This window comes from Phocoena phocoena, chromosome 3, assembly GCF_963924675.1.
Source record: "Phocoena phocoena chromosome 3, mPhoPho1.1, whole genome shotgun sequence".
Lineage (NCBI taxonomy): Eukaryota > Metazoa > Chordata > Mammalia > Artiodactyla > Phocoenidae > Phocoena > Phocoena phocoena.
In genome coordinates this window covers 23294587-23310845 of record NC_089221.1, presented here as the reverse complement: position 1 = coordinate 23310845, position 16259 = coordinate 23294587, and the positions used below count along the sequence as shown (strand labels likewise).

General features: G+C 33.7%; 1 pseudogene; it reads left to right on the top strand.

The window, feature by feature from the left end:
- The window catches only part of LOC136120122 (T-box transcription factor T pseudogene), a 59147-nt pseudogene extending 43523 nt beyond the window's left edge, over nt 1–15624 (top strand).
- Nucleotides 15625–16259: the final 635 nt, after the last annotated feature.

The window sequence follows — 16259 nt, the reverse complement described above, 5'->3', positions numbered from 1 at the left end:
ACCCGTGTACCCTGCATTGGCCGGCGGATTCTTAACCACTGTGCCACCAGGGAAGTCCCTCCTCCATAGTTCTTGTCCGTGTTTCTGAGGAGAAACTTATGAGAGGTTAGTGAGAAGAGGTACAGACACCATTGCTGCAGGTAGGTTCAGGGTACCATTAATACACATCCTCTCCCTCCTCAAACACCTATACTAATTTCCTGCTACCCTTAATTATTACCACAGGATTTGGTAGCTTACCTGGCTTTATGACCCAGGATTAGCTATATAATTTTCTGTGTTCAGTGCAAAATGAAATGTAGGACTCCTTGTTCAAAAATTACTAAGAATTTCAAAACAGTGACAGCAGAGCAATAGACCAAGCATCAGGTTCTTTTAAGTATGGGGCCCTTCATTTGACCTGTGGGACTGCCCAGGTCAAGTGCCCATGAATCTGGCCCTGTTGTGGCCCAAACTAAAGGGATCGAGGGGGATCTAAAGGGATCGAGACCTTGGTAATCACCCCTCTGTCGGGCTGGGGTTGCTGCATCCATCCACTCACAGGTACAACTGGGTAAGTTCCAAATTTCATAATGAGAATGCATAATCATTACTGAACTGAGCATGAGGAATTGGAATAATATCAAGATTTTAGGCGTGGAAATGGTAAATAGGAGCTTAGAATTCACTAAATTATAAAACTGAAGAATTCTATCTTAAAGAATGTTTCAATATTTATGCCAGTTGAATGGTATTCTTTTAACAATGTTACTTTGTTTTCATATGTGATGGGAACCTCCTAATTCCTGAAAAGACCTGTGAATTCTGAAAAAAATAGACAATATCTTGAAGTTTTGTGATTTCACACCTACTTTATAAACTAATTGAGCTGAAGATTGGTGTTTAAAATTCTTGTGTTCTCGAGTGGACAGCTTGTGAAAAAAATTGAGGAAAAAATAATACTGGAAAATAAGAAATTTATTTGGTAAAGTATAAAAATATTCTATTGGAGAAGTGAGTATGGCCTGTGCATTACTTATTAATAATAATAAATATTTATAAAGCACCTTCTAGGCACTAGGAAATATTCTAATTGCTTTACATGTTTTTTTATTATATGATAAATGCCCCCATTTTATGGATAAGGAAACAGAATGAGTAAATCTAGGTAAAAATTTAAGAGTTACAGTCTTAATCAGTTTTTAAAATTAATTACAAATTAATAAAATTCATGTTCTGGTATAAATTAAATTGTGTTTTGAATAATTTACTTTTAAAATTTTTGTTTTAATTGTACTCAAAGAGAAAAAATATACTCCTGAGTTTGATTAGAGAGAAAAGTGGTCACATTTCAGGAACTAGGTAACATATCATCTTTATATACAATACCAGCACCCAGGAAGAGACTGCCTATCATAAGTTGTTTTTCTCAAAATAACAGCTTTATGGAAATATAGTTTACTTACCATACATTTTACCACTTTAAAGTGTGCAATGTTTAGCATTAGTGGTTAAGTGTTCATTGTTTGGTGTATTCACAGAGTTCTGCAAGCATCACCACTATCTCATTTTGAAATATTTGCATCACCCCAGGAAGAAATTCTTTAGCAATCTCCCCCATGTCCTTCCTCTTCTTAACTCCTATTAAACTCATGAGTTTTTCAAAATTGAAAAAAGTCACATTGAATCCTAACCTGAGGCCCCATTTTTTGCTTGTTTGTTTGTTTTTAAGCTGTGAAAGACTTATTTGTTTGATGTTTATGATAATTTTGTTTTTAAGAGATTTACAATGCCAAATTACTGAGTGTTTGATAGTAATGTTAATTTAAATGTGTTACACTAGATATAACAAAATTCAGCTTTTTCCTTATGTAGTGTGTTTAAGATGGGTTGCTTGTATATTTTAACCCCTTAACATGACTCTGCATTGAATTTCTATGGTAACTGCATTTCTGCAAAAACATAAAAACATTCAGAGGCTGTGCCCTCTCTTTCCTTTTCCTGTTGCCTTTCAGATCAGGAGAACATATCTCTCCAGAAGTCACTGGAATGCCCTACGTACATTTATTATTATTGCTATTTCCATCCTCCAAATTACTATCAAAACTACCATGATAGATTTGTAAAGAAACCATTTAGGACTACTCATGAGAAAGAAAATTATCTTGGATAATGACAGAAAAGAAAATAAAATACAGTTAGAAGATAGGAAGTCAAATTCAAACTGTTTGGCCTAATCCTGAATGTATCATTTTCATTATATAGTCAACTTCTGCTGTGCCCACTTGACTTTATGGCTTAATGATATGATTTTGCCCAGTTGACAATGAGTAGCTCTGGTCATAGGATCACCTGAAATCCTAGTCATGTTTAAATAGAACATAGTGGTATGTGAGAAGCTCTTACTCAAACTAAGAGTAATTTACTGTCATAGCAACCAAGACTTTGTCCCCCAACTTCAATTAGGCTATGATGTTTTATCATAATATTTCATTCCTCTCAGATTTCTTATCTTTGGTTAAAATTACACAGTGTTATATGTAAATAGTATCTCAATTAAAAAAGAAAAAAAAAGTAATTGGTTGAATAATTTAGTTATCAGAATTGATGTATGTGTAACTTTACCACCTCAATGTGAAGCCCTGATTTCTTTCTAGTGTAAGCTTCAGAATTCAGTTTTACAGTTGTAAATTAGAAATGAAGATTTTGAAAAGTCCTACACATAAATCCATGTAGATACATATAGCATGTGCACACACACACACATCATACTTTGTATATTTATTTTGAATAGAAAATGGAATAAGCAGGTGAGTAGTTTCAAAGTTGAAGATTTATTCATTTTTGGAAATTTTTAGGTAATTTTAGTCAGTTTGATATAAATATCAATATACTATATGTTGGCTGCCATTGGTCTAAAAATCTACCAAATCTTCCAGCTCCATGCTACTAATATCTAGTACTGTTATGAGCTGAATTGTGTCCCACCAAAAGATATATTGAAGTCCTGAACCCAGGCACCTGTGAATGTGACCTTATTTGGAAACGGTGTCTCTGCGATTTAACCAACTTAAGGTAAGGTCATATTGGATTGAGGTGGGCCTTAAGTCCAATGACTAGTGTCCTTATAAGGAGAAAGAGACAGAGAGGTAGACACGCAGGGTAAAGGGCCATGTGATGGTGGAGACAGAGGTTGGAGGGATGAAACTTCAAGTCAAGGCACGCCAAGTGTTTGCCAGTGATCATCAGAAGTTAGGGAGAGGCAATGAAGTATTCTTCCCGAGAGTCTCCAGAGGGAGCCTGGCACTGCTGACACATCAATTCCAGACTTCTAGCCACCAGAACTGTGAGAAAATAAATTGCTCTTGCTTTAAGTCATATACTTGTAGTATTTTGCTATAGCAGCCCTAGGATATTAAAACACATACTATATACAGTAGTAGATAGTAGATTGGCCAGTGATATTACAACTGGGTAAACATTTCCTTGACATGTTCTTACACAGATGGGCATTCACCATACCTTAATGACTTGCAATTTATAATTTTGCTTTGACAGACCCATGATATGAACTTTGGAACAACAACAGCAAACAAAAAGTACTGAGTGAAGGAACAGTATTGTTTCTCCTGAGAGACAATTAGAAATTTGTTTCAGACAGACTGGAAGTAGAGAATGCAAATTTTCTGTTAAAAATCAGTGGAATAAAAGCATCTTATTTCAATCTCATATTTTCAACCCCTGGCAAATGCCCCAAAGAACAAAAGAATAGTAGAAAATTCAAGATTTAATATAATAGAAAAAAAAAAACTTCAATATACAAATAGAATTATACTAGCCAAAAAATGTGAAATATTAACCTAAATAAGAGTGCATGATATTTATTTTCACAAACTTCCTCAGTCTCCAAGATATTTGTACATTTCCAAACACTTAAGTATCTTATTCTGAATAATCTCTACAAAATGACAGTTAAGACATCAAGAGTTACAGGAAGGCTCTGGGTACTGTGGAATATATCCTGTTGGGACCCAGATATTTGTGACAGAAAAGCAGATACCTGGCAAATAAAAAACAAATAAATAATAAAAATAAATAAAACCATCTGTACACTTTCTTTCCTAGCCTGAAAGTTGCTTCACTGAGAGCTGAATAGAGGGGAGAAGGAAAAGCATTGCCATAGACTAAATATTAGTGCCCCCATTCATATGTTAAAACTTAATTTACAGTGGGATGTCATTTGGAGGTGGGGCCTTTGGTTGGTGATCAGGTCATAAGGGCAGATCCCTCATGAATGAATGACACCAAACCTGCTTGCACCTGATCTTGAATTTCCCAGCCTCCAGAAGTGTGAGAAATAAGTTTCTGTTGTTTATAAGTCACCCAGTCTATGGTAATTTGTTATACCAGCCTGAATGGGCTAAGACAGGAATAGAGGAGGCAATCCATGATTTTATAAGTTGAGGGGTGCTCTGGATACTCTAGCTTTTAATACGATGGGCTCTCAATATTACACTTTCCGTTCTGCACTTTCTTCTCTACTTTTGAGGGATAAACCTGCAAGCCACATATTTCAAACAACCTAGCTTTCTGAATTTCTCTTGGTTTCTGCCAGTTGGAGGCACTAGATGGAATTTAGAAGGAAGAAAGAAGAAACAGAATATTACTTTGCTATTTCAGTTTCTTTCAGGACCTGAAGGCTGTGACAGTAGCAGTACCATAACGACAGAAGAAGGCATCTTGCTCATGGTCTTCTTGGCGTGGAACCTCCATTCTAGGAGAAGAGTGTATGCAGGGGTGGAGGCAAAGAAAGGCAGACCAGCTTTGCAATATACAAAAATTTATTGAATTAAATGCTCGTGAAATGGGTGAATTTTATAATATTTAACCTATATTTTATAAAGCTGTTTTTTTAAAGGTGATTTTACGCAGCAGTGAATGTCAGCAACTTTGAGAGTAATTTAGCAGCAATGGTAGAGTGGGCTTCTGGTTTTTGCTTAATAGCAGAATACATTTCTAACAGTAGCAGACACAGACAGAGGGCTTACCCCTCATACTGTCAGCAGCTCTGGGGTGAAAATGGTCACATGAGCTGTAGTCTAAGGCAGTGACAGTTTCTTGATCTATGAAGAACAACCCTCCTCTTCCCTTAACACCTTTAGCCATTCCATCTCTCTAGTCACCCGTGATCAGCTATAAATTTCCCCATCCTTAAATATTGAATGGTTTTCACATCCGCCAAATGTACGCTGAATATCAAAGAAGATTTTTCTGTCACCCAAGCAATTTGTTGAGGAAAAGTTTGGAGTCAACACCTCTGAATCCACGTCCCAGATAGTCCCAGTTACCACAGTTGTCAACATCTCTGGCAAGCAGCAAAAATAATTCAAAGATGGATCATACTTAGAAAGAAAATGATACGTGTTCTATGCGCAAAACATTTTTCTTTAAATCAGTAAATGGTCATTTCCGATAAAAGATAGTTACAGTAAAACAAAGGAATGAAAGAAATGCTTCTCATTATTCTCACAAAATTTATAGATAATATCATCTTTATATGTAATAAGTGAAATTTGAACAATGAGAAAAAAATATTCCAAAGAGACTTTATAGGATGTCCAAAGAATATAGAATTGAGTTGCAAAATGTCACAATATGACAAAAAATGAAAAGCCAGTGTAGAGAATAATGCCCGTTATAGGTGGAAAAAGTTAGATGTTTATAAGTAGTTATGAGAGTGCCTCAGAGAGAAAGAAAGAGAGGGAGGGAGGGAAGTGGAGCAGGGAGAGAGAAAGGGGAATGTAAACATGATCATAGAAGGAACGCTAGACTTTAAAAAGGTATATCTAACATGCATTATTGATATTTTTAAGAAGAACTAAGCAAATGAAAATATAGAAAGAGTCTAAAGTATAATTTTTTCAACATTTTTCTGAAATAAAGACAATGAATGTGTAGACTGAAGGGGCTCATAGATTTCCAAGAAATAATGAAACCTAACATTCATACCTACCATTCCAAATCAAAGCATATTCTGGTAAAGATGTTAAAGTTCAGGTACAAAGAAAGAATCCTAGGAGAAGGAGGGGAAAAAATCATTCCCCCTACTAGTGTGAAATATCAAGATGGATTCGACATTTTCACAGTAATATTCATGCAAGGAGACAGTTTGATCAGTATCTAAAATATACTGAGAGGAAGAATATGTGATGCAAGAATTTTATAATCAGCCAAGTAATCCTTTAATTTTAAAGAAAACCTTTGAGTAAAAAGGAAAAGGGTTCATGAAGTTATGCCATTTATGAATAACAAGGTCTGAAACTCCTAGGGGACAAGGTTAGGCAGTGATAAAGAAAGAAAAGGGAGAAAATGGAGCTGAAATCAACTGATTAGATGATGAGAACTAAAGGATATTTTTTAAATTGACAGAGTAGACACCCATGCCAACCCACCCCCACTCCTGCCCAAATATGTTAAGATTAATTTTTATTTAATGAAAGTGACAGAAGCATGAGATGGTCACATGATCAGAGCAAAGGTAGCGGGAATATTCAGCCAGCCTCCTTTGGGTTGCAGAGTCTGTTAATTTTGACTCTGTTCCCATGTGAAGACTCTTGTCAATACGCAAAGCTCATTTTTTCTAAGCTCAAAGCTTTTTCAGAATCAAGTCACCTAACACCATTCAGAAAGAACTTTAAGCAGCATCTATGTCCTTCCTGTGAAATATTTATGAGCAACTTGGATTCTGACTTTCCTGTCAAACCCACCAAAGCCTAGTCTACATTCTCTTTTAAGGACATGATGGATGTTGGAAATGGAAATCCTGTTTATCCCCAGCCCACATCCATCTTTCTATTTTTTTCTATTTCTATAGATGATCGAGAATAGAGATATAGTTAATTTCTCACCGAGCTTATTAAAGAATCTATGTTCTTACAAGATGTTACTTATATTATTTCATTTGATTTCCCCAATACTGTTAATAGTTGGCATCATAATTCCCATTTTACAGCATAGAAATTTCAATTCCATTAGGTTAAATCAATTTGTTCTAAATTACACAGAAATTCAGTTTTGTGTCTGGTATTAGAAGAATCTCTTTGTACTTCCCCACCACCCCTTACTGTAGTTGTAAAATTCACCTATTGACAATCACATATGATAAATGATCATATGATTCCAGAGAATAAATTACAAGTGTTAAACTTAAAAATAATGGCTTGTTAGTTCCCTATCCCCACATGTTTAATGACAGAAATCACAGATCTTGTCCATGAGGATCACAGTTTTTGAAGTAAAATACTGGATTTTTATTTCTATTGCTATGACGGTATTATTATAGTAATACCAAAACAAGAAAAAGAACATACACAAAAAGAAAACTACACACCAATTTCCATCATAAAATAAATGTAGAAATCCTTAGCAAAATATTAATAAATAGAATTAGCAATATATAAAAATAATTATACACCATTACCAATTGATATTCATTCTCAGCATGTAAAGCCAGTTCAATATTCAATAATTATCAATGTAATTTACCCAATCCTAAAGAAAAAAAAATTCCATGGTCATATAATTCAATGCAGAAAAAGGGTTTGACAAATTTCACAACCATTCATGTTGTAAAAACAACAAACAAACAAAAAGCTCTCAGAAAAGTAGGAATAGAGAATAACTTCTTCCACCTGATAAACAGCATCTATGGAAATCAAAAACAAAAAGAAAAACAAAACCAAAAATCCCAAAGTTAACATTATACTTAATGATGAAAGACTGAATTATTTCCCTCCTCAAGATCAGGAACATGGCAAGGATATTCACTCTCACCGCACTCATTTAACGTAGTATGAGGTGTTCTAGCAAGTTCAGTAAGGCAGGAAAAATAATTAAAAGACAGATATGTAGGTAAGAAAGAAATAAAATTGTCTCTATTCGCAGATGATATGATTATATACAAACTGAAGTCTAGGAATACACATATACTCAAAAAAATACCCTTTTAGAATTAATAAGTTAAGCAAGGATACAGGATATAAAACAAACATAAAATATTAATTGTAAACCTATTTGCTAGGAATTAACTATGGGCAGTGAGATTATAGAAATATATCCAAATAATCAAATATTTACAAGACTTGTCATCAAAAAACTATAAAATGCTCATGAAAAATATCAAAGAGGTTCTAAATAAATGGAAGACATACAGTGTTTATAGATTGGAAGCTTCAGCTTGGTAACTGTTAGTTTTGCAAGAGCCATCATAACAAAATATCAAAGACTGGGTAGCATAAATAAAATAAATATATTTTCTCACAATCCTGGAGGCTTATTAAAGTCCATGATCAAGATGTCAGCAGGGTTTTATTTTGCCTAAGGCTTCTCTTCTTTGCTCGTAAATGGCCATCTCTTCTCTGTACCTTCAGAGTCTTCCTCTATGTGTGTCTGTGTCCTAATTGCAAATCAGGTTGGATTACAGCCCATCCTAATTACCTCATTTTAATTTAAATACCTCTTTAAACACCATATCCCAAATATAGTCACATTCTCATATTGTTAAGTCTGGGGGGTTAAAATTTCTACACATAAATTTTGGGGAGAGTCAATTTAGCTCATAACAGTAAGGATTTCAATTATGCCAAAATTGATATATAATTTTAAAACAATTCTCATCAAGGCATCAGCAAGAATTTTTGTATAGACCAGATTATTTTAAAATATATAAGGAAAAGAACAAAGGAACTAGAAGAACAAAAGGAATTTGGAAAATGAAGAATATAGTAGAAGAAGCCAGTCTACCCAATTTTAAGCCTTATTTTTTTTCTTTATCTTTTTTTATTACTGCTTTATTTATTTATTTATTTATTTATTTTGGAGTATAGTCACTTTACAATATTTTGTTAGTTTCTACTGTACAGCAAAGTGAATCAGCTATACGTATACATATACCCTCTCTTTTTTGGATTTCCTTCTCATTTAGGTCACCACAGAGCACTGAGTAGAGTTCCCTGTGCTATACAGTAGGTTCTCATTAGTTATTTATTTTATACGTAGTATCAATAGTGTATATATGTCAGTCCCAATCTCCCAATTCATCCTTATACTATCTTTAGTAATCAAGACTGTGTGGTGTGAGTGGAGGAATAGACACATAGGCCAATAGAAGACAACAGATAATTCAGAAATAAACTCACAAATATGCCCAAATGATTTTTGACAAAAGTGAAAGGAACAATTCAATGGAGAAAAGATAGTCTTTTAAACCAATGGTACTAGAGCAATCTGATAGGTTAAAAAAAATTAAGCCTTGACTTTTCACACATCTTACATAAAAATTAATATTCTGGTTGTGATATTGTACTATAATCTAAGATGTCACCATTGAGAGAAACTGGGAAATGAGTACGTGAGACCCCTCTGCATTATTTCTTATTACTGCTAATGAACTTACAATTACTTCAAAACGAAACTTTAAAAAAAATTTAAATACAACATTTAAATCCTAAATAAGATCAATAGTCTGAATGTTGATTCATAGTAAAGCCTTTGTCAGCTTGGTCCTTGTGCTATCAACAGCAAGGCAGACTGCTATGTTCAGGTGAAAAAGAGAGATTATTCTGTGTAACCTCTCATCCTATAATACCCCACTTGAGTACAGACCTAAATAGAAGACAGTCCTATTTACCAATCAGCTGGGAGAACACATACTGTTTATATATATGTATATATTTCATTTTTAGGAGATTAAAGAAATTCCTAAGCTATAAAATCAACACTATAGTGCTTAGGACTCAGAAATGTTATTTGTTAACTTCATAGTTTATGAAGATCTTTCATTATGAGCTTAAGGGAAGAAAAGAAACTAATATGTAAATTAAGCAAAAGAAAGTTATAATAAAAGAAAAACAAAGAGAAAACCCAACAGAGAAGGTAATAAAATTCCAGTGGAGATCATTACAGGTACTTTTAAGAAATAAAGGTAGTAGAACATAATGATAAGCATGATTTAGAACTGAAAAATGTTGAGAATAAAAGCAGTACATGCAATTTTTAAATGGCCAATATAACCTCCAAAAATGACAGAAACTGAGGATGGAAATTATTTTCCAAATATAATTTTAAATGATTTTTTACCAACTGAGGAAATTCTTTCAGCCTAACATTCTCCCTCAAGGAGCATTTGGATTTGAACTCCTAAAGATGGGAAGATAATTGGTATTTTATTGCTCAATATGTTTGCAACCATAATGATGAAAATATTGTTTATTTACTTTCAATTTTGAGTCAATCTTCAGGCCACGGAAAGAAGATGCTATGTTTAAGGATGGAATGAAAATCCAAGTGCTATGATAAAAATGTAACTTACACAAAGCAGATTGTGAAGAAAATTGGGTAGAGAAGGAAGGGCATTAAAATTGTCATATAAAGTATGAAAACTGAATTAAAGGACTATAGAAAAATGATTGAGTTTAATTACATTGTTTATACTAAAGATAATTGACAGAAAAACCAAAACGATAACATAATTGACTAAAACAGTTGGAGAAGAGGACCTGAGTGAGTTAAATATTTATATTTGGTATTGGGGGAATAATAAATGTTATCTGATATTAATAAATTCAGAAAATATATATTGTTTGAGAAGGGAAATAACCAAAATATAAACAATTGTGAAGAACTTGTCTGGAGAGTAGACTTAGAAGTGAAGAAGTGCTCTGACTCTGTTGATATTTAATATAAAACATTCTTTAACATGTGATTTTTTTAATGAGCATATATTACTTGATAAAACCAAATACTTTAAAACTACAACCCTACTTACTTATAAGTGATAGTGATTTATATGACAGGAAGGTGCTTATTGTTGAATTGATATGAAAAAATTTAGAATAGAAGCAATTACCAAACTAGAATCATGCATGTAAACATTTTTTCTAGCATTTTTTATGTGTTAAAATATGTTATTTTTCTTTGCTTTATACTGTTGAATTTGAAATATCACCCACCCAAGGCTCTTTGTTTCTCCCTAGTTACTTGGCTAGCGGCTGCTTCTATTTGCAAGGACATATCATGTGAATTACAAGGAAGTAAAATAATTGGCCTTCAACTAGACTAAATTTTCACCAAGTGGATTATTGTGCCCTGATAATACCCTGTCTAAATGACAAAACTCAAATGTGTTCTTAATTTAATTAATTATAATTTCCAAGTTAGGAAAATTGTGTTTTGTATAAAATATTATTTCATTAAATTAGCCACAATAAAAAATAAGAACCACCTTTCATTGGGAATATACAAGAGTAAGTTTCAAATAATTTTATCATGGAAAGTATTATAATAGTCATTTCTAATATTTACATTTAAGAATCTTAAAATCCTTCTGGTTTTACTTTCAAGAAAAGTCATCAGCAACATTTAAAAATGTATGTTTATGAAATAAATCATCCAATTACTCTATTTCTATGTTTAAATTCCCCAGTTCTTCTGGCAATAGAATATAAGTCACTGAAGCTTTGTTTCCAGTGGAAAGTGGCTGGTACCTCCAATCCTACCCCAGAAACCCACAATTATATAATCTGCAATAATTATCCAGGTATTTTTAGATTACTTCCATGGCTTTAATATTTACTTGTCATGTTACTTATTTTCACAGCTAGGCATCACATCACCCATCTTTACAAATAAATTTATTACAAATTAAAGGATATAATCCTTCTTCTCTGACTAGTTTTCTACAATTTCTTTTTCCCAGCAACAAATATAATTAAAAATAATAATTGATCATTTGTTTTAACTTGTCAGTAGAACTTACCATTTCCTGGTAAGGACATCTTTGTTAAAATTGGATAATTTTTAAATGTGTCAAAATGATCAAGATAATAAAGGTCTTGAAATATTTGCCTTTTTGAATTTAGAAATGTAAGCTATGACAGAATACAATTTCTTTCTGTAAAACACATACAAAAATGAACAGCATGTTTCAAATAGTTAACTGTTATTTAACAAGGATCATAAAAATTAAATAATTAGATGAGGAACTCTGTTCCATTATTCAACAGGACAATTAGTTCTATCAACATTTACAAGTTTTAAATACAGATTTATAATGCAAATATATTTATAATGTATTTTTATAGTGTATTTTTTAAATCTTCAATTAAAATCAGTAATCAAAAGAATTTAACATTAATGATAATAAAGCATTTATTATGTTTCTTTTATTCTTCAGTTATACTATTTCCATACTTTAAATACATGTTCAATTTTATTACCATATTTATGAATTAAAAATCTTAGTTTTGCTTAATGTCCTCCACTAGCAAGAAAACAAAAATTGAATGATACATTTCCATTTATTTATAACTTGAATTCTTTATAAATAATTTTATTTATCAAATATGGATAACTATGATTATAAATATAAGGTTTCAAAAAATGAGAAAAGCGAAGATACAGTTCATGAATTTGTGCTAATGACAGTTAATTATGCTTAAAATTTATTGTCAATTTGAACAAAAAACTATCACAAAAACAAAGTAGGACATTATATAATGATAAAAGGTCAAATCACCAGGAAGATATAACAATTACAAATATATATTCATGCAACATCAGAGCACCTAAATATATAAAACAAACACTGACAGAATTGACACGAAAAATAGACAGAAGTGCAATAATAGTAGACAATTTCAATGTCCCACTTTTAAGAATGGAGAGACAGTTACCTTATAGGGAACAATTTTTATGAGTTTTTCTTCTCTCCTTCCTTTATTTATTTTTGCAAATATATATATTAAAAAAGCACAAACTGTGAAATAATAAAGAAAGAAAAGAAACAGAGATGAAAGAGAGTGAAAGGGGTGGAAGGAAGGATGGAAAGAAGGAAGGAAAGGAGGGTTTCTTACACAAAAGGTGACATACTATACACAATTTTCTGCAACTTCCTTTTATCACTTAACAATTTATACTCCAAAATATACAATATATAATCCATTTTGTAGAGATCTTCCCAACTGCTTTGCGCAAGCACATAGTAATCCACTGTGTAGATACATTGCAGTTTATATAACTGTTGGATTTTGGTGTCAGAATTTTGGATTTTGGGTGTGATTTCAATTTTGTTACTAGTACCAATAATGTTACATTGAAGAACATTTGATACATGTCATTTCAAACTAATGTCAGTGTACTTTTGGAACTTTGGAACAGATTCCTGGAAGAGGGATTGATAGGTCAAAGGCCAAATACAGCTATGATTTTGTTAGATATTGATAAAATCTTCTCCATGGATGTTGTCCCATTTTACATTTTGAAAAACAAAATATTAGACTGATTTTTCCTCCTTAGCCTCACCAACAGAGTGTTACCAAACTTTTCATATATTTCAAATCTTACAGGTGACTAATGGTTTTGGTTTTAATTAACATTTTTCTCATTATAAAGATTATAATACAATATGAAATATATTTTCTAACAAACATTGTTCCATTGAAAATATGAAATCTACATTTGGATCTGAGTAGCCCAGGGAAGTATCCTGGGTTAATGACATAAGTGGCTATTTAGTTGTAATTAATTAGATTAATCTGAAACCATCTGTTATACTCAGGACTGCAGTTTAAAGAGATAGGAGAAAGAAAGGCAGAACAGAAGAAAGGGAAGGAAAGAAGGAAGAAAGGAAGGAAAGAAGGAAGGAAAGAAGGAAGGAAGGAAGGAAGGAAGGAAGGAAGGAAGGAAGAAAGGAAAGAAGGGAGAGAGGGAGGAAAGGAAGGAGGGAGGGAGGGGTGAATTAAGCTAGGCCTAAATTAAGACAAAAAATAATATGAATAAATGGGAAAGAACTGCTTAAATCAATGTAATTATCCTTGTTTGCTTGAAATCTGTGTTATAGTTTGAAGTCTGTGCCATACCTACCTTGTTAAAAAAAACACTAAATTTACCTATTTTGCTCATATTCATGTTTCTCATAAACTCTGGCCAGAAATTACAAATTTTAAAGTTTTACTGCATTTCAGCAGTAAACTATGTGCATAACCTCAGACATGGATTGATGTCTCTTGTTAATACATATTTTGTTCATCATATGCTGAGTAGGAGCTACATATTAGTATATATCCTCAAAATTTTATTGCATTTAACACACCAGAAGGGACATTATACAACTAATAAGAACTGAAGTCCATGTTGTTATTTGATCAAATATGTTTCATGAAAACTGCCTAAGAACATCAAAACAATTAGTCAAACCCAAAATTCAATCTGAGTTAGCATTCATATTAAAAGATTTGAATTCAAAAGTAAGTTCAGAGACCAAATATTATATTTTGATTTGTTCTGAAGTGGCCATCTGCCCATATGAAAAAGCTACTGCAACAGTTTGGCAGGCAGTTTAAAGAACCAAAATAACTACTCTGTGCAGGTCAGGTTCACAGGCATCTGGGTGTTGACTTGGAAAGCACAAAAAGTAATAATCACAGCATGTGGTACTTTACCGAGTAGCCAGCCAAAAGTGTCTGTCTAAATAGTCAAAAATTTTAGCTGTCATAAGAATCCTTTGAGGAAACTTTATAAATACCTATCAAATTTCAAATATCAGTGGCCAACATTTTTAAAAACACCATAAAGATCTAATAAAATGTTATAGAAAAGTTATAATAATCCTGAGATACCCATAATTTATATCCTGGCACATTTAAAAATGTTCCTTTTGTTTAAAAATGGCCTTCAAAGATATCAATAGTTTTATTTGTATATTTTATAAATATTTGTGTGCTAGTCAATAGTCTGATTTTTAATTGTTTAAAGCAAATCCAATGCCACAAAGAGCTACTTTAGTCATGCCTTGCAGAAGTTCAAGAGGAATATCCTCTATTTTCACCCCTCTGCCCCTCCCCTACCTTCAAGTCTTCTCCTCACAGGTCTCGGCCTGGGAACTGCGGACTTTTGCTGCTCCTTTTCTCGGAAGAGTGGCTGTTGAAAGGAGTTAAATATGGCTCTTGGGTAAGTAAGTCTTGGTTGGAGGGCCATGAAGAAGGGTCAGCAAGAGGACAATCTCCCTTGGTGTCCAGAACTTGTAGAATAGCCTGCAATAGAGTGGACCACCAGCTGAGCTCCTTGAAGTGAGAGCTACAGGCTGGCAGGGAGAAGGGTAACCCCAGTGTCAACCAAGAAAAATTAGATATGGCTGCACTTCAGAGAGCTCATCAACCAGGTGGTGGTCACCAATAACAGCAGGAGGATGTTCCCAGTGCTGAAGTTGAGTATGTCTGACCTGGACCCAAACACCATGTGTTGTTTCATCTTGGATTTTGTGACGGAGAGCAACCACTTCTGGAAGTGTGTGAACAGAGAGTGGGTGCCTAGGGGGTCAGTCCAAGCCATATGTGCATATTGAACTCCTTACATAAATAAAAACTCTAAATTCATATAGTATGAGTTGAGGGTCTACAGGGGATGACTACCAGTCACGGCATTCTCAAGACTCAATGCATATCTGTCAAGGCTTACCAGAAAGAGATTACAGCTCTTAAAACTAAATACAACTGATTTGCAAGGGCTTGCTATGATGCAAAAAGAAGCAGGGATCACAAAGATAAGATGGAAGAACCCAGAGACAAACATCAACCTGTGTATTACTAATGGAAGTAGCTTATCCCTGGACTCAGTTCCTTCTATCTGCTGTCAACCCCCATCTTTAGTTTGGAGGTCCTGTCTCACTTTTCTCCACCCATGGCTGTGAAAAATGCTCTATGCTGAGGAACCACAGTTCGCCCATCCCTGTCCCTGTCCTCAAAGCTGTGTCTAGGACCCCTCCCCACTTGGACAAGCTCATACTTAGCCCATACACTAATTGGAAAAATTCTCCAACCTATTCTGACAATTCATTTGCAAGTTGTCCATGATCTGATCCCATGAACTTAGCCCAGCCTCAGCATGTGTGTACATACTATCATGTTACTCCTGAGCACAACAGGACTGCATCAGTACCCCAACCTGTGGTCAGCTAGCAGAGCAACTTCACACCAGGGTCTCAGAGAGCATAGCTACCTAATGGGCTGGGAGTCCAGTCCTTCCCAGTGAACACTATCTTACCCAAATAATCTCAGGTCCCTTCTCCTCAGGATTCTCACTCTATAAGAACCATGTCATGGCCACAGATATTACTGACAGCCAATATCACACCTTGGCCTCATAACCTCATGGATGTCTCTGTCACCACCTTCCATGTAAACCAAAGCCTTTCCTTAAAATATACACTTTTTTTTTATGTCTAC